The sequence below is a fragment of the Canis lupus genome, chromosome 25, assembly GCF_011100685.1.
Source record: "Canis lupus familiaris isolate Mischka breed German Shepherd chromosome 25, alternate assembly UU_Cfam_GSD_1.0, whole genome shotgun sequence".
Lineage (NCBI taxonomy): Eukaryota > Metazoa > Chordata > Mammalia > Carnivora > Canidae > Canis > Canis lupus.
The window spans coordinates 8775258-8801208 of record NC_049246.1 but is presented as its reverse complement, the minus strand read 5'-3'; the positions used below and the strand labels follow the sequence as shown (position 1 = coordinate 8801208).

The 25951-nt window shown below is 36.5% G+C and overlaps 1 protein-coding gene across 9 annotated transcripts in view; it reads left to right on the top strand.

Moving 5' to 3' along the window:
- The window catches only part of LOC111092301 (ankyrin repeat domain-containing protein 26-like), a 95430-nt gene that overhangs the window by 31243 nt on the left and 38236 nt on the right, over window positions 1–25951 (top strand). For 7 of the 9 annotated variants that reach the window (XR_005378375.1, XR_005378374.1, XR_005378373.1 and 4 more), the window contains exon 2: window positions 16825–16958. The gene's annotated coding sequence lies outside the window, so the exon portion shown is untranslated. Of the gene's footprint in view, window positions 1–6643; window positions 7468–16824; window positions 16959–25951 lie in introns of those variants that run through there. The other 2 variants (XR_005378378.1, XR_005378379.1) reach the window with 2 other exon arrangements.

The window sequence follows — 25951 nt, the reverse complement described above, 5'->3', positions numbered from 1 at the left end:
ACTGCTGCATAATGCAAGTTTAGTACAAGGACACAACCAGCGACTAATAGTTTTGATTCTTATTTTTACTGCCCAAAGTCCTACAGTTACTAAGGTGCCAGGAAAAGGCCTGCTTTTACAATATCCTCGTGCCCTGTTCTTTTTTCATTTTAACATTTTTAATGTTGTAAAATAAAGCTACAGAAAAGTGCATAAATCCATGCAGTTTAACAAATATTTGTAAAACTGACAGTCACATAAGTACTGCTGAGGTCAAGGGAAGGCTGCTAATGGTGCCACAGGAGTTTCTTATAGGGTTCATCCCTTCCTATCCTTCCCTCCCAGAGGTTAGTCTCTCTGTCACATGGCTCCCAAACAAACCTGGTGTGGCTTGCTGAGAGTAAAAGTTCCTCTAGCAGTGCACAGCTCACCCTGCATCACAGCATACTGAGCTTTAGAGGGGTCTGAAAGACCCAACAGACAGCCTCCCTTCTCCCATCCCCACATCCCATAAGGAAGACAGGTGAGTTGGCACTCACAGGCAGCTTCTCTTTTCCAGGACAGAGGGATGGCTGCCCACACTGATGGTAATGAGCACACCAGAGAAGTTATACTCCAATTATTTTTTATTTCCATGTCTTCTGCCCATCTTTCCTCACCATAGGCCAAGTTCTATTGATTCTTTTGCTTATTGTGTCTTCAGACTCTTCTGTGCATTCCCAGCACCATACTTACTGAGAGAGGCACTGGTGACTTGTTTCTTGGGAGATTGCCTAAGTTTTCAATATTACGGCTACCAAATCTTTTTCTACCAAATCTTAACACTCTCTCATTTGCTCTTGCCCCTTAAATGTTTTAATTCTTGAGTTTGGTTTAATCCTATTTTTTTTTTAATCCTATTTTTGACTTTGTTCTCAAGCACTAAAAAAGACTGGCTTGATTAGGATAAACTTCTGCATTTTGAAAAGCTTCCCACTTCATTCTCTGATTCACTGTCAAGTGCCTCTATGAACTTCAGGGCAGGGTAGGAGGCGCAAGGCTCAGTCCTTGCCATTTGGATGTAAGATTTACTTGTGTGGGGGATGCAGGGGCAGTAGGTGACCTATCTAGGCCACCCTAGCTCCAGCTCCATGCACAGCTCTAGCCATCACTTATGTGAAGACTTGCTGAACTCATTCTAGGAACTCTTGGGCTGCTGGAAATGGGGATCCTGGGTAAACTGTGACTGGGTAAAGACCCTGGTTATACAAAATCTTGATTTATGGAATTATTTAAGAATTTATTATCACAAATATCTCATTTTCCAGACGCATTCTAGTGGTATTCTGTAACACCACGTACGATAGATGAAGTCAGCTATCTAGGAGTAATCACAAACCCTCTGAGGGGCAAGCAGCAGCAAGGGGTGCTATCAGTACATAAAGCATCAGGAGGCTTTAGGAAGGCCTGCCCCTTAGAGAGTCTCATCACTTAGGGAGGTCCTAGAGTTAATGTCAATATTTGAACATTTGCTTCTCTACACAATCACTCATGTAAGTTGGTATAAAATAAGGGCTTTTTCAAGGAGCAAAGCCTTGAAATATAGTAAATGTTTAGTAAAAGCTTCCTGGATTAAAGTTAGGTTATATAAAGCTATGGTTTCTTGCTATTAAAACAACTTAAACTTGAATTCAGATCATTAACCATTTTGGCAGTAACCAACAACCAGCAAAAATTGTGAATGCTTACTATATATGGTCCTGAATATCAGTAGTTGAAAGTAAAAGCTTAGAGGTTGAGAGAAGTAATGATTCCAAATGCATAATTTTCCTATGGAACTACAGAAAGTACTAAGATACTTTTTCTAAGGATCTCTAGGAACTATAAAATCTAGTAAAAATTGGGCAAGTGAACTCTATTTCATCATTCCCCTAGATTATCTATTGTACTGTTATTTTATTTATTTTTGTTATATATATGTATTTTTTTATTGGAGTTGGATTTGCCAACATATAGTATAACACCCAGTGCTCATCCCATCAAGTGCCCCCCCCATGCCTGTCACCTAGTCACCCCATCCCCTGCCCACCTTCCCTTTCACTACCCCTTGTTTTTTCCCAGAGTTAGGAGTCTCTCATGTTTGTCACCCTCTCTAATTTTTCTCACTCATTTTCTCTCTCCTATAATCCCCTAGATTAACTATTGTACTGTTAATTTAGCTAAATGAGAAAATTAAACACCTCTTTGATGAATTAGATATCTTATTAATGTCACTGTATACTCTTAGTCAAGACCAAACCAAATGAAACACAGACAGCTGGAGTGATTACACCTAATCTCATTAGAGTACAATTACAGGTGTCAAGAGAGATGGCCAGAACACTCCACATATTAGAATTGCTTTTAATTTGAAACAAAACTTATTCCATAACATGTCAAACATTTAAACCAACTTGGTAGAGTGTGGGAGAGGTAATCAAGACAAAAAGGATATGACTATGTTTAAAAGAATAAGTTACATGTTGGCCTGTAAAATTACCGTAGAATTCGTAGTGTGTAACATTTAAGAAATCTTACTCTTCACACCACTAGGCCATTCATTCTTACATGCATTTGTGCAAACATGTACATGTGAAGTCAAGTCTAAATTAAAGGAGCACAGAGGTAGAAGCAGGCATAGGAGGGAACAACATGTTCAAGACATGGAGACAACAGAACACAGAGAAGTAAGGTATTTTCTATATCGTTGGGAAGCAGAGATGTGTACTGATGCTGGGGCTGAGGATGGAAAGATAAAGAGAGTTGGATAAGCAAGGGCTGACCCAGCAGAGTCTGTAAAAGCCAAGATAAGGAATTTGGACTTCATCCTAAGAGCAATGGAGGACTTTTGAGGGATTTTAAACAGGAAAGTGACATGATCATGTTTGCATTTTAGAGATACTTTGGCCTGTGTGTGCAAAACAGATTAGAAGGCAAGAGTTATGGAGTTATTAGAGAGGGTGCTGAGGACAGTTTTACAGGTAAAAATAAAATGCATGCTATCCTTCAATGTCTACAATTTTGAAAATCATATGCTCATAAGATGAAAAATCAGATGGAAATTATAGATTTGGAAGTCCTCTTATAATTTATATCTTATCCAGTGGAACTTGATTTCAGGATTAAAAACCCTCTCTTCAGGGACTATATATATATCTACAATGGTGTCCAGTGTCTGTCCAGAAGAGAAGAGATTTAGGATGTGAGTATCATGGGAATAACTACCTCTCAAAGTGTTTTTGAATCAAAATGATTTTAATTATGTTAAGGATAGTGAAAACTGATGTCCTTTTGGTTTTCTGAGAAACGAGTAATAATAGCCCAAGAGCCAGGAATCTTCATAATCCCCAGATCTTGATGAATGATTGAATTCATGGCTTATTTTTGTTTTGCAAAAATTTTTATTTCTCAGCATGATGAACTTATCCTATCTAGGACAGTTTGGTTTTTGTCCTATCTTGAAAGACTAAAGAATGCCAGGAGAGAATATGAGTAAAAATCACACCAATATAGTGTTGATGGTTTTGTAGAATGTTGTGGTTTGGGCTTGAAGGTTTTCTTCAGACAAGAAAGTATAGCATTCATTTCAAGTCTATTTTTTTCCAATTTAAGGGCATACACTGTGTATTTATGTTCTGGTATACACCACTACCTATGTTATATGAATACTTGTAATATATGTTTTGGAAATAGTTGGGAAGAAGATCTAAAATGCTATAAATAGCTCCTTTAATACTTTAAAAATCATTCTTCAGTAACCCATAATAAATCTTTCTCCTCACTTAATCCTGAGGGAAATCACTAGAAAGAAAACTCAGTTGGATTTGAGAAGGTAGATACACCAAAACTCCTAAGACATAATTTGTCACTTAAAATACATTAAGAAAAAAAAATAAAAGTTTTATTGCATTATCTGCTTTGTCAAATTTCTTAAAAACCCCATTTTAAACTTTGAATAATACAGTTTATCTCTCTAAAGTATGATTAAGTAGATAGATTCTAACTCGACCTCATCCTCTATAGGCATAGGTTCAGGGCATTCACTTTTTTTTTTTTTTCCTTTCATGACATTTTAGTCTAATCTCAATGTGACAGATTCAGATATCCTAAAAGCAATGTTGAGAAGATTTCTGCTCTCCTTGGTTTATGCCTGGGAACCTGGCTTCTGTGTATGCGTTGGACATGCAAGAGTATCATCAATGTTAATCAACTGACTTCAACACTGAAGGCAGTGAAGACATGTAACAATAGAAAAGTGCTCAGCCAAGAGACAAACGTGGCAGGTTTAGAAGGAAAACTTCAGGTTGGCACATCCTCAAAGGGGTTTGGTTGGTATGCTTTCTTTTCTTTTCCTATATTTTAGTTCAACATTTATTGTTGATTTACATGTGTGTACTAAGTTAGGCAACATGGGGAGTATAAAAGAAATGCAAGAACTATCTCTATTGCCCTAAAACTTATAACAGTTGGGAAGATGAGACACATATACAAGTTAAATAAGACCGTATACAAACAAGAAAATGAATGAAGTAGACTTTGGGAGTATGGAGCAAGGAGAACAGGTGGCTTTCAAGGAGGAAGGAGGTAAGGGTAGGTAGCAAGGTAATAGAATTTGGTAGAGGTATGGTCTAGAGGTAGAGGAGAGAGAAGGAACAGAAACATAAGCAAAAATGCAGAGACATGGCACTACTTAGCATGTTCTAGGCTCTCTAGGCTCACTCTGAAGGAATCAGAGTGATTAGGGTGGGAGAAAGGGACAGATTACATTGGAAAGGAAAGTTTGGGTCAGATTGTGAAGAATTGTGAATTTCATTCCAAGGAGTTTGATTTTTTTTTTCAAGGAGTTTGATTTGATTTGTTGACAATGGGGCATCATCTAAATAAAGTTTTAAGTGGGAGAGTACAAGTCACCTCATAAAATATACATTTTAAATTTAAAATCCTTTTAGAATTAAAAATAATCAAAGCAGAGAAAAAAAGACAACAAAATGAGGCTGCTCTTGCATCAGACCTTAATGTATTTTTTATAGTTGGGGAGGTCTCTACTCAATGCTGTTCAACATGCTAGGGGATATGATGATAAAAGAAACATATGGATAAAGTAGAGGAATCTCAGGATTCTTTTAGGGGTCCTGAGAGTCTTAGAAACAAGCAGCCTAGTGAGCTACAGGAGTCAGGAGACACAGAAAAACATCTGCCTCAAGAGGGTTCCCAGACCACATAGCTGGGGCAGGTATTACAAAAACAAGAGCAGAGCGGATGCCCCCAGCCTGAGCCATCTTAGCATCTTCTTCTACTGGTGTCAGTCTCTCCTGCCTTCACTCTGGATCTGCAGATCCGCAAGATTCTTGGTAATTGCCCTCTCTAGGTTTTTCCCATCCTCCCCAAAATCTGGATAAAGAACCAAGGTTAAAAAGTAGGTGACCTGCCCAAATTCACCCAACCAACCCGGCACAAAAGAACTGGAAGCTGTGTGCTTTTCTTAGTATCATGGGACCGTTGCCAAAGGTGTCAACTTCCACCCCAGGGGATTCAATGGCTCCAGAAACCCGGATTTCCAAACTCCAGACATGTTTATATAGTTTTATGGTGGCTACTTTTCCCTTATGTTCAACAGACTTCTAGAGTTCAACACCTTGCCTACACCATCCAGACCCTTCTTCCTGTGAAGACAGACTCTTGCAACCTGGGTCCCGCTGGCCCTCTGAAAGAGACAACAGTGAGGGGCAGCAAGAGTATATAGAACACGTAGGTAACCTGGTTATCTATAGGTTAGGTATTAGGGTACTGGGTGGCAAGTTAAGAAACAAAGAAGCAAAATGACCAGAGGTGGGCAGCAAAGTCTGAGGACCTGCTCTATGGAGGTTTACATTAATTACAGGCACAAAATTGGCAAAATATACTTGCTATCAGCTACTATAGCAAGAGGATGGGGTGGGAGGCTGGAGAGTGCAGCTTACTGCCTCCTGCATAAGCAATAGATTGCTGTCCATGTTTTGGACTAGTGGGGAACACTTTTCACCTCTAATTTCAAACAGGAAATGACCTTTTATGTTGAAACTGTAACCCATCCACATTGTTTTTAATCTAATGGTGATACATTTGAGCTAATATTCAGCTGCTGAGCTGGATTTAAAACACCTATCTGATTACCATAGCATGTAGGAAGAAGCTGGGTCCCACAGAGAGAATGCAATTGCCAAAGAGAACACAGAGACAGGCACAGCAGGATTGGACTCTTAGGGCCATAGCAAACCTCACAGGGCATAGTTCAGGGAAGCAGAGCCTGCCATAAAACAAATGGGAAGGACAGTGTCATTGGAAGCTATTTTGTGAGCAACTTCCTAAGCATAAAGTCCAGTTATAAGGGCACCAAATCAAGAAGGGGATACACAAAGAAGATATTCTGTGGAACATGGACATTTGGGACATGAGGAAGAGGACCCAGACTAGACCAGGACGGTCCCCTAATCCACCCTGGATAAGGATTGTCATTGATCCCTTTAGTAGGGAAGAATTCCAGATTCATACCATCCCCCACTGTATACACATTGAGTTTATAGCCAGTTTCATCTGCCCCTGAGTATATACATGGCCCATTTGTAGTGCCCCTACCTTTCTCCCTATTCTGGATTCCCACGTCTCTTCCCAGCAAAAATTCTATTTTTCCCCCCTTTAAGATCCCTCTTCCAAAACATTCCTCAGGATTTCTAATTGTATTTTCATTGGTAATCTGAATATCCCTACTTCTAGGAAGGTAGAAGTTCATTTTCTTCCTGAAGCCTCTGGAAGGAGACACAGTGACTTACATGCTCACTAAAAACAAAGCTCACATGCTTTACAACCTCTCTGGCCTCATCTCCATGCTCTGGCCACCTCCCACACAGGCCACTCCCCACATGGCTACTCATCTCCTCTGGATCACCACTCCACCAGTATTAGAGCACAAGTGACATGGTTTTGTTCCTTTGGACCACAGCCCCCTCCTTTCTGGAGCATACTCCTCCCCATGGGAGGGAGAGCATGTTGTGGGTAGGTGGGCAGAAAAGTTGGCTCAGGGACACACAGGATATCCATCCTGTCTGGCACATCTGCTTCACCATGCCCTGTCAGATCCAATGGGCTAAGCTTCCTTATTCACAGGAATTTTTCTCTTAGGACTCTACTTCTCTTTAGTCTGGCTTCCTCTGGGGACACTCAGTCCAGCAGAAATATCTAAATATACATTGATTTCACATGTCCCCACAGGGTTCCTGCTCCATCAGGTACATCAAGAGATATGTCCAGACATTGCTATCAGTGACAGTTAAGAATTTTCCCAATGTTCCACGACAGTTAAGAACGGTCTGCCTGGAGCATCACAGCTGACCTCTGGGTCAGAGGTCATGAGTTCTAAGGTTTCTCAGGTGTGGCCTGGATAAAAATGCCCTTTTACATGCATATAAAAACCTATATAATTTTCATTTTGATGTATGTGTTCTAGTCCTATTAAGTGTATTGTTTTGCTCTATTTTCATATAAAATCCTAACTTAAAGAATTCTAGAAAAAAAAAAAAAAAGAATTCTAGGTATTTTTCTAGGCCCATAAATGGATTGGGTAGGCCTGAAGACTAGGCTCCCAGAGTTTAGGAGCCCGTTGGGCAGCATTCTTGCTAATGAGGCTGATTTCTGCAGGGGATGGAGTACTGACGTAGGGTGGGGGGTAGGAGCAGAGAGGGAAGTTGAACAGGCATCAGGAACCTAGGAAAAATTTGGGTTAATTTTCCAAAAATTTGGAACTTGGTCAAAGTTCTGTCATGATCTGCTAACAGTCATGGGCAAGAAAAGGACATAATATTTAAAACCCTAAGTTAACCATTTTTTTCATCGTAGAACTATTTTTACTTTGAGATATTAAAGCGGAAGGATACATAAAACTACCGTTTAAAGAATAATTATTAAGCAAACACCTATATGGCCTAGATATGTGTTTCCTATAAAGGCAGAATATAGTCCTTGAACTTGACTGATGTGAGAGCTTGTAGGGCAAATAGGGTAAAAGGCTTGGTAGAACATGTAAAAGAATAGCGGGGAGGGTCGGAGGTGAGTAGGAAGGAGGTGGGGATGATGGCGTATGATTGCTTCGTGGTACATACACACCAAGGTCTGAAAAGACATTGATCAGGAAGGCATGAAACCAGGAACAGTAAACCAGGAGCAGCAGATCTGGGCTTTTGTTCCCCCACCACCTGGGTCTTATTGGGCATGTGACTGAACAGAGCACTTAAGCTCTGCTTGAGCCCTGCTTTCTGCTTTCTGCAGAAATTGAGCCCATTGAGCCCTGCTTTCTGCATCTATAAAACAGAGTAATTGTACTATCTCTTCATGTTCCATGAGATTGTTGTGAAAACAAAAAATGTAAGTTTACTTAAGTCCTTCAACAACTGAAATAGTATTAAGTTTAAATTCTATTGCTTCTTCTTATTTTCTCCTATGTAACTCACTGTTTAATAGTATATGAAGGTGAGTTTTAGAATCTGATTATAGCTCTTAATTATTTTGAGGAACTGGGCTAGGTTTTGGAAAATGTTCTCAATCTCTCAAAACATCTGGTGAGGATTAGCTGAGGAGTAGCCATGGTGACAATTTGTGAGAATCAGAACAGCTGTCAAGATGGAAGTCTGGCTCTGAACTAGTCAACCCACTGTAAACATACCTCCTACCTACTGTAGAAAAGGCTCTGCTTGCTCTTTGACATTGGAGTTGTTTTTTTCAAACACAGTTTTGAGACACTTGTTGGTTAGTTTTGTTATTGTAAGAGCTGTTTGTTCTTATTCTACCAGGGGTATTGGATTTTGTGGTCTCTGCCTTTGCCTAAGGGAGGATAATTCCAGCTCACCACTTTGGCAGACATTTTGTTAGAGTTAAGAAGTACCTTGGTTATATTCCCAGTTTTACAATTAAATAGGGTGTATTGATATAAGACAAAGAAGACACTGCAACTCCAACTAGTTGGCTTTTAAAAAATATATTCTAGAAATAAGTTAGCAAAAACACATATAATTTCAGTGTAGCTTTCTGGGTCAAGATTTAGAGTACCTTCCACGGGCTTCCATCCCAGTCTAGTTGAGAACAGGCACACCTGACAGTTTAGTGGAGTGGCTAAGACCCTAGGCTTATGTGTTACACAAATCAGGAGTAAAATGTTGGCATATATCTTTCCAACTATTTTTCAGAGTGCAATAGGCAAAATAAATTTCTTTTTTCTTTTTTTTATAAAGGTAGGACAATATTTTATGTCTCAGTAAATTGTGTTTCTAACTTAATTTATAGAAATCAATAGTCTACATTATTTAATATCAATCTGTAGCTTATAATGTCTGCATAGTATTTTACTGTATATATTTAACCAGCCCTCTTAATCTTTATTTAGATTGCTTTCAATTCTTTGATTTTGTCTAAGTATAGTTGACACACATCTTATAGTAGTTTCAGGTACAACATAGTGATTACATAAGTTTGTATGTTATGCTGTGCTCACCACAACTGGAGTTCCCATCTATCACCATGATTACAATACCATTGACTACAATCCTTGCACTGTACCTTTTGCTCCTATGACTTACTCATTTCATAACTGCCAGCATGTGTCTCCCACTTCCCTTCACTCATTTTTTCTATTCTCCCCTCAGGCAACCACTAGTTTGTTCTCTGTATTTATGGGTCTATCTGCTTTTTTACAATTGTTTCAATGGTTTTGGTTTTTAGATTTTACATATAAGTGAAATATGGTATTTGTTTCTGTCTGACTTATTTCACTTAGCATAATACCCTCTAGTTCCACCCTTGTTGCCTAAGATTTAATTGTTTGCTTTTATTAATACTGCTGCAAGGGATCCCTGGGTGGCGCAGCGGTTTGGCGCCTGCCTTTGGCCCAGGGTGTGATCCTGGAGACCCGGGATCGAATCCCACGTCGGGCTCCCGGTGCATGGAGCCTGCTTCTCCCTCTGCCTGTGTCTCTGCCTCATTCTCTCTCTCTCTCTCTGTGACTATCACAAATAAATAAAAAATAAATAAATAAAAATTAATACTGCTGCAATTAATAACCTCATAGAAACTACTTATTTCTGATGATTTCATTAGTATTAAGGATGGAGAGGAATCTTTTCTAAACCTGTATGATTATTTAAAAAGTTTTTCATAACACTGCAAAATAACTTCCAGAAAAGTTATCAAGAAAGAAGAGAGAACAATATTTCTGTACTGATAGAAATGACCTAGAAGAGAGAAAAACTGATGTTTGGTAGTAAGGGCAGCATAGTCAAAACAATGTCCTTGAGGAAGTAGAGTATGGGATCTTAGTGCCCAAATGGAGTGGGGGTGATTTTAAATAGAAACAAGGAGAACTTATCTTTGGTAGAAAGCAGGAAGGTACAGTATGTGGGGGAAGATGCTAGAAGGTTGACAGTGTGGTGATGGGAGAGAAACTCTGATTGCTTCAAATTTCTTAGAGAAGTAAAAAACAAGGTCATGAGTTAGAGTGAAGGCAGTAGAGAAGATGAAAGTTTAAAAGGAAAAGATGGTAAACTATAGTTGATTCTCATTATTTGTGGATTTAATATTTGCAAATTCACCCATTTGTTAGAATTAACTTGGCACCCCCAGGTCTGTACTCTCAGTGTTTTCAATTGCAGATACATGTACACTTAGAACTGTGAAAAATTGTTGTCACCCAAGATGTACACTCTTAGCTGAGACTGAACGAGATGACATTCTGCCTTTTTGTTTCAGCTCTCATACTATAAGAAAGTGTCTTTTTCACGGTCTACTTAGAGCCAGATTTTTAGCATTTTGTGCTTTTTATTGGTGATTTTGCTGTTTACAATGCTTCCTTCCAGGCATAGTGCTGAAATGCTGTCTAGTGTTCCTAAGAGCAAGGAGGCTGTGGCATGCCTCATGGAGAAAATATGTGTACTAGATAAGCTTTATTCAGGCATGAGTTATAAAGCCATAATCTGTAAGCTCAATGCTAATTAATCAGTAATATATATTAAATAAGATGTTTTTAAACGAAAACTGACAAAAAAAGTGTTATATGCTACCAGTTGATGAAAATGTAGCCAAAAGCTTACGGGAACCTGACTCTGTATTTCTGCTAGGAGCACTGGTTCAGTATGCATTAGTTCACTGTTGCTGGTGACTTCAAAGGATGTAACTGTAGTGAATAACAAGAATTGACTGCACTTTTTTTAGAAGAACAGGAGAGTGAATGAAATAGGGAAGTATAAATGATTGACATCGTAAAGCAAGGGTCCAATTGACTTAAAATTATAAATTTGACCAATCAATCACTGTGATTGTGTGTTTTCCTCTAGTCATATTAGCTGTACAGATATATATGAAATATGCAGACAGTGGGTTTTGGCTAGGATTGTGATTTTGCCAAAAGAGTATGGTGATGCCAGGCAGAAATTGAGGGGTTGAGAGTGTATGCAAGTGAGTGGTTATGATAGTGCCCCTTATGGCTTATGTCTTTGTGTGTGTATTTTATTTATATATATTACTAATTTTTTCAGTGTAGAGGATGTCAAGCATATCTTTGCCTCAAGATGTGAGTTTCAAAAGGTACTTATTTCTAACATTCCTCCATAAGAATAAGGACTGCTTCCCAAGACACATAAACTATGATTAATGTATTTGATTAGGAGAGACCAGAATTTGACAGCAGCTACTGATGGACAGCCATCTTTCATTGCTTACTTTATATTCACTGAATACTTCCCAGAAAATCAGACATCATACAGATTTATATCTTTTTCAGTGTGGAATTCAAGATTTTTAAGTTTTCTGAACTCAATTTGTCAAGATTAGAATCCATGTTTCACCAAATACTAGCAAGATAAGCTCATAAATCTGGTGGCTATGTTGTGGTTTATTAAACCCAGGTAAGACAACTATTAATATCATCAAATTTTATTTGTCATACTCAATGAAACTTTCTCCAGCAGACCACCACTACATTCATCAATTGAAGCTTTAAAAAACAAAACCTTCCCCAATCAAGAACTAGTAAATTGGAAGACTAGAACAATTTATGTTAGCTAAAACCACCAAATTTTAAGTTGAATATATTGTTTAATATGCCATTGTAAAAAATTATTAATGTTAATGGTATATATGTGTTAGTTAAAACTTATTTTCCTCCAAATTTCAGAATTCTATTATAAGTACAGCAACTTCATTTGGCATAAAATTTTCTAGAGAATAGAAAGAGGATATATTCTGACTCATCTTTGAGGTTAGCCAAGTGTGGCACCAAATTCAGACAAGGATCATATAATAAAAGAAAATAGTATTATCTTTATCTATATATATCACTCATTTAGTTACATAAAAAGTCCTAGGCATGGTAAAAGTATACTAAATTCAATAATATAAAGGACAGAAATTATACTCTGACCAAGTTGGGCAAATCCTAGAGATGCAGGAGTGGTGACTATTAGAAAAATCTCTAAATGCCTGTGTTCTCCTCTAGGCTTTTGATAGATTCCTGCCTCACACTTAGGTCTTTTATCCCTTTTGATTTATATTTGTGTATGGTGTAAGAAAATGGTCCAGTCTCATTTTTTTGCATGTGGCTGTCCAATTTTCCCAGCACCATTTATTGAAGAGACTGCCCTTTCTCTTTCCTGCTTTGTTGAATACTAGTTGACCACAGAGTTGACACATGAGTGGCCCATTTCTGGGTTCTCTATTCTGTTCCTGATCTATGTGTTGGTTTTTGTGCCAGTACCATACTGTCTTGATGATCACAGCTATGTAATATAGCTTGAAATCAGGCATTGTGATGCCTTCGGCTATGGTTTTCAAAATTCCTTTGGCTATTTGCAGTCTTCTCTGGTTCCATACAAATTTTAGAATTATTTGTTCCAGCTCTGTGAAAAATGTCCATGGCATTTTGATAGGTATTGCATTGAATGTATAAATTGCTCTGGGTAGCATAGCCATTTTAACAACGTTTATTCTTCCAATCCATGATTACACCTCTCTTCCTCAATTTCTTCCATAAGTGTTCTGTAGTTTTTCGAGTACAGATCCTTTACCTCTTTGATTAGGTTTATTCTTACATATCTTATGGTTTTTGGTTGCAGTTGTAAATGGGAACAATTCCTTAATTTCACTTTCTTTTGTCTCGTTAGTGTATAGAAATGCAATTGATTTCTGTGCATTGATTTTATATCCTGCCACATTGCTGAATTGCTGTATGAGTTCTAGCAATTTTGGAGTGGAGTCTTTTGGTTTTCCACATGAAGTAGCATGTCATCTGCAAAGAGTGAGAGTTTGACTTCTTTGCCAATTTGAATGCCTTTTATTTTTGTTGTCTGTTTGCTGAGGCTAGGACTTCTAGTACTATGATGAACAACAGTGGTGAGAGTGGATATCCCTATGGTGTTCCTGATCTTAGGGGAAAAGCTCTCAGTTTTTCCCCATTGAGAAAGACACTCACTGTGGGTTTTTCATAGATGGCTTTTATGATACTGGGGTAGATAGAACTTTTATGTTCCCTCTATCCCTGCACTATGGAGAGTTATAATCACAGGATGCTGTATTTTGTCAAATACTTTTGTCTGCATCAATTGGGAGGATAATACGGTTTGTGTCCTTTCTTTTACTAATGTGATGTATCATGCTGATTGATTTGTAAATGTTGAACCACTCTTGCAGCCCAGGAATAAATCCTATTTGTTTGAGGTTAAGATATGGGCAGAAGACATTTCTCCAAAGAAGACATACAAATAGCCAACAGACACATGAAAAAATGCTCTGCATCCCTTGGCATCAGGGAAATATAAATCAAAACCACAATGAGATGTCACCTTATACCAGTCAGAATGGCTAAAATGAACAAGACAGGAAACAACAAATATTGGCGAGGATGCAGAAAGACAGGAACTGTCTCATATTTTTGATGGGAATGCAAGCTGGTATAGCCACTCTGGAAAATGGTATGGAGGTTCCTCAAGAATTTAAAAATAGAACTAACCTATGACCCAGCAATTGGGTCAATAAATACTACTAAGTATTTATCCCAAAATACAAATGTAGTGATCTGAAGGCATACCTACATCCTAATGTCCAAAGGAGCAATTTCCACAATAGCCAAACTGTGGAAAGAGCTGAGATTTCCATTAACAGATGAATAGATAAAGATGTGGTATATATACAATGGAATATTACTCAGCCATTAGAAAGTACGAATACTTATCATTTACATTGATGGGGATGGAACTGGAGGCTATTATATTGAGTGAAATAAGCCAATCAGAGAAAGACAGTTATATGTTTTTACTCATATGTAGAATATAAGAAACAGTGCAGAGGATGTCGAATAAGGGAAGGAAAATTGAAGGGGAAGTCATCAGAGAGAAAAGCCATGAGAGACTCTTAGCTATAGGAAATAAACTGAGGGTTGCTTGAGGAGATGTGAGTGGGGGGATGGGGTAATTGGGTGATGGGCATTAAAAAGGTTATGTGATGTGATGAGCACTGGGTGTTATATGCAACTGACAAATTATTGAACACTACATCTGAAAGTAATGATGGCTAATAGTAATATGTTGGCTAATTGAATTTAAATTAAAGCAAATCTCTAAATGTAGTCAACCATATTGATACAGAAGAAAAAAGTACAGACATCTCAATAGGGGCACAAAGGGAATTTGGGAAAATTCTATACTTATTCATGATTTTTTTTTTTTTTTTTTTACAAAAAGCTCTTGGTAAAGACATGGTAAGAGATAGAAGATAACTCCTTTAATATGACTGAGGTTATCTTTTCAAAACCTACACCAAACTTCATATGGGTGAAACTGTTGAATCATCCCATTAGAAAATCAAGAACCCATTACTACCATGTCCTTTCTACATTATGTGATGGTTCTGGACAAAGCAGTACATCAAGGAAAAGAATAATATAAGGATTAGAGAGGAGAAAATAAAATTGTCATTATTCACATCAGATTGTCTACATAGAAAACCCAAAACAATCTTATCTGCCTTAGCTGTAAGATATTCATTTAACTTCATTTTAAAAACTTCTTACATTTCTTTCAAGCAGTATACTGTTTCAAACAGTATATTGTTTACTTCTGTGGGAAAATAAAAACAATAAAAATAGACTCAGTAAGAAAACAAAATTAAAGAGATAATATTGTTGCAAATTCTTAATAGCATAATGGAATCATATTTATTTTCAAATGACCAAATACTGACATTTCACGTGGTACTCCTTTAATATATATTTGGAATAATCTGTTTCTTGGAAGTTTGACAGAATAACTGGTTTGAGCAAAAACTGGTGAAAACTGAATAACATCTGTAATCTCATTAATAATAATGTGCCAGGCGATCCCTGGATGGCTCAGCGGTTTAGCGCCTGCCTTTGGCCCACGGCGTGATCCTGGAGTCCCGGCATGGAGTCCCGTGTTGGGTTCCCTGCATGGAGCCTGCCTCTCCCTCTGCCTGTGTCTCTGCCTCTCTCTCTCTCTCTTTCTCTCTCTCTCTCTTTCTCTCTCTCTCTGTGTGTCTATCATGAATAAATAAAATCTTTAAAAAATAATAATGTGCCAATGTCAATTTACTGATTTGGATATTGTGCTATAGTTATAAAAGGCGTCACCATTGGGGAAAGATGGGTAAAGGGTTCATGGGGTTCTATTCCATCCTTTTTTGCAATTTTTGTAAATCTAAAATTATTTCAAGATAGAAATTTAAAAAGAAAACATGTCTTGTTTACGACTTTCATTTAAAAAATTTTAATCAGATAAAAATCACGTAGCACTTATTTCTTAATCTAGCTCATTGTTGCTCACCTTACCTAGAAATGGAATCCCTTAAAAGGCCTGTCTCCAAAAAGCAAAGTTTTCACATTTATGTTTCTCAAAGCTTGCAATATAGAATTTGATCTCTGCAGTAGTAAGGTCATGGGTATTAATAGTTGTTGGCTAAAAAAAAATCCCAGGGAGGTCATTGTCACCTATAGTTTTCTGTCATCCATCCAGATTCTACATTAGTATAAACAATCTATGCTTAATTGTAATTAAAGAGATAACCATGGATGGTACCTTCTACTGAGTGATGTGCATAAAACTTCATAAATATAGTTTAACCCATTGACAAGAGGTAATAATCGGCACATGATTGTAGCAATTCCTCTAACTAGCTATGCATCCTTTGGTTTCTAATACCAATTTGAAATCACTTTGATTCGGTTGGCCATAGCTCCTCAATTCTGTTTCCAGTTTCTGGAGTTTCAAAGATCATTCTATGCTTTAACTTAGAAGTTCTCCCTCTGCTCCCAGGTGTGGAGGCATCTCTGTAACTGACCAGAAGAAACAGTTTTGTCATGTCTCCTGTCAGAGTTGCACTAAATGCACTCAGCCCACTATGTGGCCCTTGGCTTGTCATTTTAATGGATCGCTGGGCAGCTGCTATAATGGGAGTCTATCTAAAAACACCACAATCAGAGACCATCTTCAAGAGATGCTCAAAGAGGAATGAACAGTGTGAGGCTTTTAGTTCTTATCAAATGTCAGCCTTTTTAAAGTTGAGAGTCAAAAAGGCTTTGAAAAAAGTCACCTTGTGAAATGACACAGTTCTATCCACTCTATTTTTTTTTTTGAGGGTTAAAGGGTTCAGTTTCATTTATACAATTTATTAGAAAAACTAATAGCTAAGTATTTAAAGCCACTGGGCTACTTTCCATTTTAAAAGTCTATTTCTAATGTTCTAAAATTAAAGTGGCAGAAATATTTTTACACAACATGGCAATTTCTTTTTCTGCCATAGGTTTTCATGTGTGTCTCAGGCTGGCCCACCAGACATATATGCCTGAAATCTTTGTTCTGAAGAGATTTGCCCCAATGATGGGAGAAGAAATTCAAGCACCACTGGAGCATTCCAGGCTGCCAGAGGTCTCTGAGGTAGGAAAAATGAACATGCTTTCCTGTGCCTCTGTACGGTAGGAAAGTAGTAAGAGGAAGAGTTAACATAGTTTGAGGATAGTGCCATGTTCTGAGGTAATCAATGCCCCTCTGGCTGAGAGCCTTTTCTGTATACAGCAAAGGGCCAATCCAATTTTTCTTCCACGGAGCTTTTCTGGATTTTTAATTTTCTTCATACAGAGGTCATCTCCTTAGATTACTAAGAAGTGGGCCACTTGATGGAAGAAAATTGAGTCCATTTCCTCCTTCAGAGAGCATTTCAAGTAAATTGTTTTTTTTGTGTGTGTGTTGTCATATGCTTCATTGAAATTGATTTTATCTAAGTTAATATTAGGAAAATGAATTCTAATGATTTTCAGATATTTCCTACCTATATCCTGTAAACATCTTATTTCCAATGACTCATCCTTGAGAAATAGGTACATTTCATAGATAGATAAAGCAATGCTCATAGAAGACGAGGATCCTTACTTTCAGTTGCCAAGGTTCTCAGGTTCCGTTACCACCCTTGATTTGACTTGCATCATCTCCATCTTTTCAACTTTGAGGTTAAAGTAATCTCTAATGACCCTGATTTCTGAATCACTTATTTGAAAACCAGTCATTTGAAGCTGAGGAAATAGAAGTAGAATCCCAGCTGACTTTTAAGAGTAACAAGCAGAAATCACTGTTGTAGGCTCTATCTTTACTGGACTTCAATTTAATAAAGTGAGGATGTCTTTCTTACTATTGGAGGATTCTCTAACTGGTGTTTGCATCCCTCACCATTATCATTTTTTTAAAAGTTCTTATTTAAATTCCCTTTAGTTAACATACGTTATTGTACTCTGACGGCTGGACATGTAGTACTGAGTAAGGAGGTGGGCCACAGGGACAGAAATAAGTGTGACCCTGTATACATGTCTCCTGTAGTCCCCTATAGATGCAGCTCCATATGATTATGCCAGGAGCCAGCCTCAGAACTCTTGCATCCATTATTCCAAGGAAGACACAACTATCCAGGGTTGACACTCCAGATGAAACCCACTTGCCATCCCAGAGCTAACAAAGGGATGAATTACAGATTCATAGAGGCTAAGAGAGGAAAATGATTTCAGAAATATAGAATATGATTTTTTTAATGAAAGAAATAAAATGTACTGACATAGAATGAAAGACAATTTAGTAAAAGTGCTAGGAAAGTACATTTAGGAAGGGGAAATGCAGACAAGAACCCTCTCCATCTTGCTCTAGCATATTAGATAAGCCATATATAAATGATTTGCTATTACTTGTTGGATCTTTTTTTTTTTTCAGTTTGGGTAATTGAGAATTGATGATGTGACAGGTCAGCTAATCAATATTGGTGTGTGCCTACTGAGTGCTAGAGACTTTGGTAGACAGTTACAAATAACTAAATAGAAGTATTATCTAATACTGGATAGTGAAAACTGTTGCTTGAACACAATGACTGTCATTTTTAGTGAGTGATTTGGATTTTTTTCCTGTTAAAAGTTTATGCTTAATCCCCAAAATAAGACAGCAACATGTAGTGGTTAAGAACACAGACTGTAGCTAGACTGTGCTCTTTGGGTCAAGTCTAACTCTGTCATATTATGCCTTGTTACATTGGGTAAGTTATTCAAGCTTTAAAAATGAGGAAAATAATACCTATATTGTTGATTATTAGTAGTATTAAATGAAATATTTGAACACTGCTCAGAACAATGGCTGGCAAATAGTCCCATGCCAGTTCATTAAATAAACAAAAAAACCTCTCTTAGATTGTGTTAACATGAAATAACTGTAGATATTATCAAATCTAGTTGAATTGCAATAGATATGATTATCTCTGTCTTTTAGTTAAAGAAGCCAAGATCCAGAAATACAAAACATCTTAGCTAAGGATCCAATAATTGGCAAAACTGATATTTATATCCATTTACACTGCATATGGAGGCATGTACAGCCACCATCAACACTGAAACAAGGTCCTCCATAAGCAAAAAGATTACAATTCATTGAAGGCTCAGATAATGATTAGCATTTTTTGGCAATAAATTTTTTTTTAATTAAGATATGTATATTTTTAGACATAATGCTATTGTACACTTAATATAGTACAGTATAAACATAATTTTTGCATGCACTGAGAAAACAGAAAAAACTTTTGACTTGCCATAGTCACTTTATTACAGTGGTCTGGAATGAAATTCACAGTATCTCTTGAGGTATGCTTGTACAAAAAGCTTAACTGACATGATGGTGAAACCAGAGGGGAGAACTACTGGTTCCTTTGCCCTGGATAATGATACCCAACATTGTCAATAATTGGATTATTTTTTGTGTGGTATCATTCCACTGACTGAATTTGATTGTTTTGTCTCTAAATCATTTTACCCGCATGACCATAATTATCACAATAAAAATAGCAAACATTCATCATCAACAAAAGTTTCCATATATCCCTTGTTTCAGGCAATCACTGATCTGCCTTCAATAAAGAAAGTAGTTTATAGATGAGCTTGTATTTTCTAGAATGTTATATAATGGAATAATACAGTATGTCCCATTTTTTTTGGTCTGCTTTCCTTCATTCATAAATGTTTTCAGAATCATTTATGCTTTTGCTTTTTATTGCAGAATAATAACCCACTGTATAGTGTTATAGGTTGAATTGTGTATCCTCTACCACCCCCAAAAAGATATGGTGAAGTCCTGACCTCCAGTATTTGAGAATGTGACCTTATTTGGAAATAGGGTTTGCACAGAGGTAATCAAGTTAAAATGAGGTTATTAGGGTGGACTCTAATCCAATATGACTGGTGTTCTTATAAAATGGGAAAATTTGTACACAGAGAAATGCACAGAGAAAGGGTGATGTAAAGTCTCAGAGAGAACTTCAAGTCAATAAATTCCTGAGGCAACCAGAGGCTAGGAAAAAGACCTAGATAGGATGGATCTCTTTCATAGCTCTCAGAAGCAACCAACATTTTGGCTTTCTAGCCTCCAGAACTGTGAAACAATAAATATCTGTTGTTTAAGCCACCCACTGTATTATGGCAGCCCTAAGAACTAATACATGTGAATAAACAAAATGTTTTTGTCCATTTAGCTCTACTGATAAACATTTGGGTGGTTTTCAGTTTTGAGCTATTAATAAAAGCTGTTTTGAGCTACAGCTTTGTGTAGATATACACATTTCTTTTGGATAAGTATTCATTTCTTTTGGATAAGTATCTAGGAGAGGAAGGATGGATCACGTAGTAAGTACATGCTTTTTCAAGACACTACCAAACTCATTTCCAAAATGATTGTACCATTTAAAAATCTGACCTATGATAGGCAGACCATGAGAGTTCTATTTCCTCCACATCCTTCCCAGTAGTTGGTTTGACCAGTCTTTTTGATTTTAGACATACTAATAGGTGAGTAGTGGTATTTCACTGTGATTTTAATTTGCATTTTAATAATAACTAGGAATATTGAGCATCTTGTCATATGCTCATTTACCATTTATATTATCTTCTTTGGTGAAGCATCAGTTGTTTTTGCTTATTTCACTGGGTTGTGAATTTTCTTATTACTGTGTTTTGGATATTTTTTTATAGGTTCTGGATATAAATCATTTATTGATTTATATTTTCAGACTTAAAAAATTTTTGACTTTCTTTTATACTTTGCTTCATATAATAACTCAAAGTGAATTATAGTCCTGAATATAAAACTTAAAGTTATAAAACTTCTAGAAGAAAGCAAGGAAGAAATGTTTATAACTTTGGGTTAGGCAAGATTTCTTGAATAGGACACCAAAAGCATGATCCATAAATCAACAAATTGATAAAACAGACCTTATTAAAATTAAAAATGTCTGCTCTTTAAAAGACTGTTTAGGGGGCACCTGGCTGGTTCAGTGGTTGAGCATCTTCCCTCAGCTCAGGGCATAATCCCGGGGTCCTGGGATCAAATCCCACATCAAGCTCCTCTCAGGGAGCCTGCTTCTCGCTCTGCTCTATGTCTCTGCCTCTCTCTCTGTGTCTCTCATGAATAAAGTATTTTTTTAAAAATTAAAAAAAAAAGACTGTTTAAACTGATGGTTACTAGAGAAGAGGGTGGGCAGGGATGGGTTAAACAGGTGATGGGGATTAAAGAGGGCACTTGTGATAAGCACCAGGTGATGTATATAAATGATGAATCACTAAATTCTACACCCATAACTAATATTAAACTGTACATTAATTAATTGGAATTTAAATAAAACCTTGGAGGAAAAAAAAGATAGTTTAAAGAATAAAAAGAAAACAAAATGAATGAAAATATTTCCAAAACATACATCTGTACAAGACTTTTATCTATAATATTCTTGAAACTCAATAATAAGAAAATAACTCAATATTAAAAATGGGCAAAGAGGGGATCCCTGGGTGGCACAGCGGTTTGGCGCCTGCCTTTGGCCCAGGGCGCGATCCTGGAGACCCGGGATCGAGTCCCATGTCGGGCTCCCGGTGCATGGAGCCTGCTTCTCCCTCTCCCTCTGCCTATGTCTCTGCCTCTCTCTCTCTCTCTGTGACTATCATAAATAAATAAAAATTAAAAAAAAATTTTAAAAAAAATGGGCAAAGAATTTTTCTAGTCTGTAGCTTGTCTTTTATTTTCTTCCACAAGTTTAATAGTTTTAGATTTTATATTTAAATCTATGATTTATTTTGAGTTAATTTTTATCTATGGTATGAAGTATAAATTGAAGTCATCTTTTTTGCATAGGATATCCAATTTTTTCATTGAACTGTCTTTAGAGGCTTTGTACCTTGGCCAAAAATCAGTTGTCAATATTTGTTGATATGTTCATATATTTTTGGAATCCTTCTTTCTATTGATTTATTTATCTTTATGCCAATCAAGACAATCACTGTCCTGATTACTTCTGTTTTTCTTTTTTTAAGAATTTTATTTATTGATTCATGAGAGAGAGTCAGAGACATAGGCAGAGGGAGAAGCAGGCTCCCTGTGGAGAGACTGATGCGGGACTCGATCCCAGACCCCAACATGACGACCTGAGTGGAAGGTAGATGCTCAACTGCTGAGCCACCCAGGCATCCCACTTCTGTTTTATAATAAGCCTGAAATCAGGAAAAAGTTAATTGTCTAACTTTGTTTTTCTTTAAAAATTTGTTTTAGCTAATTTAGATTTTTTTTTTTGTATTTCAATATAAATTTTAGAATTAGCTTGTCGATTTCTACCAAAAAAATCCAACTGGGATTTTAATTGATATTGTATTGGATATATACATCAATTTGGAAAGAACTGACACCTTTATTTTAAAAAGATTTTATTTATTTGAGAGGGAGAGAGAGAGCATGGACAGGAAGAGGGGCAGAGGGAGAGGGAGAAGCAGATGCCCCGCTGAGCAGAGAGCCCTAGCCAGATGATGCAGGGCTGGATCCCAGGACCCTCAGATCATGACCTGAGCTGAAGGTAGATGCTTAACCAACTGAGCCACCCAGGTGCCCCAGAACTGACATCGTAACAATATTGAGTCTTCAGAGCCATGAACATAGCCTATTTATTTTGGTTCTCTTTAATTTCTCTTATTGTTTTATAGTTTTCAGTGTACAGGTCTTACATACTTTTTGTTAGATTTATTTCTAAGTATGTCATATTTTGGGATGATATTTTTTATTGTAATTTCTTGTAATTTCAATTTCTGATTATTGTTACTACTTAGAAATGCAATTAATTTTTTGTATATTAAACTTGTATTCTACAATCTTGTTAAATTCACTTACTAGTTCTAGTAGATTTTATTTATTTTGATGAAACTTCAAATTTTCTACATAGATGGCCATGTTATCTACAAATAAAGAATTTTACTTCTTTTTAAATTGGAATGGTTTTTATTCCCTTTTATTCGTTAATCACAGTACTTAGAATCTCCAGTACAATAATGATCAGAAGTGGTGAGAGCAGACATTTCTGTCTTAATTCCTGGTCTTAGGGAGAAGTATTTAATCTTTTACCATTATGTGTGATATTTACCAGGTTGAGAAAGCTTTCTTCTATTCCTAGATGCTAAGAGGTTTTTTTTTTAAAATCCGAATGAATGTTGGATTTTATTAAATGCTTTTTCTCCATCTATTAACATGATATTTTTTCTTATTTAGTTTGTTAATATGATTAATCAGATTGATTTTCTAATGTTAAGACAACCCTATATGCCTGGAATAAATCCTACAGAACTTGTTGTGTTTTCCTTTTAACATGTTGTTGGATTCAGTTTATTAAAAGTCTTTTTTAGAATTTTTATCTACATATTCTATATATTTTTGATAAAGGAGTATAGATATCTCTGAATATAAGTTTGGGTTTGTCTATTTCTCCTTATAGTTCTATTAATTTTTCTTCAACTATTTTGAAGCTCTATTATTAGATATGTAAATGACTAGGATTTTTTTGAGTTATTTCTTTTATCATTATTAAAACTTCTTTAACTCTGGTGATATCCTTTGCTCTGAATTATACTTTTTATGCTGTTAACATAATTACAACAGATTTTTTATAACTAATATTAAGATGGTCGAATTTCTTCTATTATATATATTGGTATAAATAAAAGGATTCTATATATATGTATGTACACGCACATGCACACACATATGTAGATACACATATATAGTCTTGAATGGCAGCATAGGGTTGAATCCTGCTTTCTTATCCAACATATATAAAAACTATTTTTGAAGACATTTAAATAAAATGAATCTTATATATCTGATATTCTCTATTCCTTTAAAAAAAATTTTTTTTTTAATCTGATAATCAGTTACCTGTGCATGGAGGACATCCTTTAACATTTATTTCAGGCTAACAGTGAATTATTTCAGCTTTTATATGTCTGGAAAATGGTTTATTTTGCTATGATTTTGAAAGATAGTTTCACTAGGTATATGTTTCATATAGTAATTTTTATTTTAGCACTTTTAGAATGCTGTCTACTATCTTCTTGTTTGCCTTACTTCCAATAAGAAATCTGATGTCACCCTTACTTTAGTTTCTCTATACCTGACAAATCTTTTTTTCTGATTTTAAGATTTTTCTCTTTATCATAGTTTTTGAGCAAGTTTGTGTTGATTGAGCCTGTTGGTTGTGGGAGTTCATAGCATTTATCAAATTTGGGAGATTTTTTTCCCCCCTACTATTTCAAATATTTTCTTTTTTTCCTCCTCTAGTTTAGAGATTCCATTGACACTAATACTATGTTTCTGGAAGTTATCCCACAGTTAACCGGCTCTTTTCTGGATTCTCTTTTCTGCATATTTCAGTTTGGATAGTTACTATTGCTTCTGTCTTCAAGTTCAATAATCTTTATTTCTAATAATGTCTAATCTGATGTTAATCTCATCCAATGTAGTTTTCTCTTAGATATTGTAGTTTTCATCTCTAGAAATTTGATTTGGGTTTTAGAAATATCATCTTAGGGATCCCTGGGTGGCGCAGCGGTTTAGCGCCTGCCTTTGGCCCAGGGCGCGATCCTGGAGACCTGGGATCGAGTCCCACGTCGGGCTCCCGGTGCATGGAGCCTGCTTCTCCCTCTGCCTGTGTCTCTGCCTCTCTCTCTCTCTCTCTCTGTGACTATCATAAATAAATAAAAATTTAAAAAAATTAAAAAAAAAAAAGAAAAAGAAATATCGTCTTATATCTCTACTTACATTTTTGAACATATCTAATGTGGTTATAATAAATTTTAATGCCCTTCTCTGCTAATTCTTTTTTTTTTTAAGATTTTATTTATTTATTCATGAGAGACACACAGAGAGAGAAGCAGAGACATAGGCAGAGGGAGAAGCAGGCATCTTGAGAGGAGCCTGATGTGGGACTTGATCCATGACCCCAAGATTATGTCCTGAGCTGAAGGCAGACACTCAACTGCTGAGCCATCTGGGTGTCCCCTTTTCTGCTAATTCTAACATCTATGTCAATTCTGGGTTGGTTGATTTTTGCTCTCATTATTGGTCATATTTTTCTGCTTCTTCACATGTCTGCTGATTTTTAGATTAGATTCCAGTTTTTGTGAATTTTACCTCATTAGGTGCTGGACTTTTTATCTTCCTATAAATATTAATCTTTTTTCCTGGGATGCAAATAAGAAACAGTTTGATCTTTTTGTGTCTTGCTTTTAAGATTTGTTTGGGCAGAATCAGAGCAGCATTTAACCTAAGGCTAATTACGTCTCACTACTGAAATAAGATACTTAGGAGACTCTACTAATTGTTTCATGGATTATGAGGTTTTTCATTCTGGTGGAAAGGAGTCATGTTCCTGGTCCTGTATGAAATCCAAAGAATATTTTCTCTGATCCATTTGGGGTGGTTATTTGCTAGCATCCAGTAGATTCCTACACACATGCCCTAATCAGTACTCTTCAGAATACTCAAAAGAGGTCTCCTATAGATCTCCATAGTCCTCTCTTTGGGCAGTCCTCCCATATTTGTTATTTGTATTATAAATTCCAGCCACTGGTATCTATGGATGCTGAGCTTAATCTACTCAACTCAGAGAATTCAAGAAACTCAGAGATTCAGGAAACTTAGAGAACCCTTCACTGGATGAACTCAAAGGAAACCATGCCCAGATGCATCTTAATCAACCTCAGGAAAAAATATCTGTAAAAAGTGACAGTTGTATGTAATAATGCCTAGAGCAACCCCTAAGAAAATAGATAAGACAAAGACAGTAGATAAGATGGAATATAAATAGATAGCTAAATATTTCAAAAAATTCACAAAAGGGGAAAGGAGGAATATAAAATAGAAGGACAAAAAGAAAACAAAATAATGACAGACCAAAACAATAAGTTATCAATAATTACATTAACTCTAAGTGGTCTAAGAAAATCCAATAAAGGAGTGATCATTAAGTTGGACAAAAACCTAACACTCAAATATATGTTGTGAAGAGAAACCAACTCACTTGAAACATCCTGATATGAATAGGT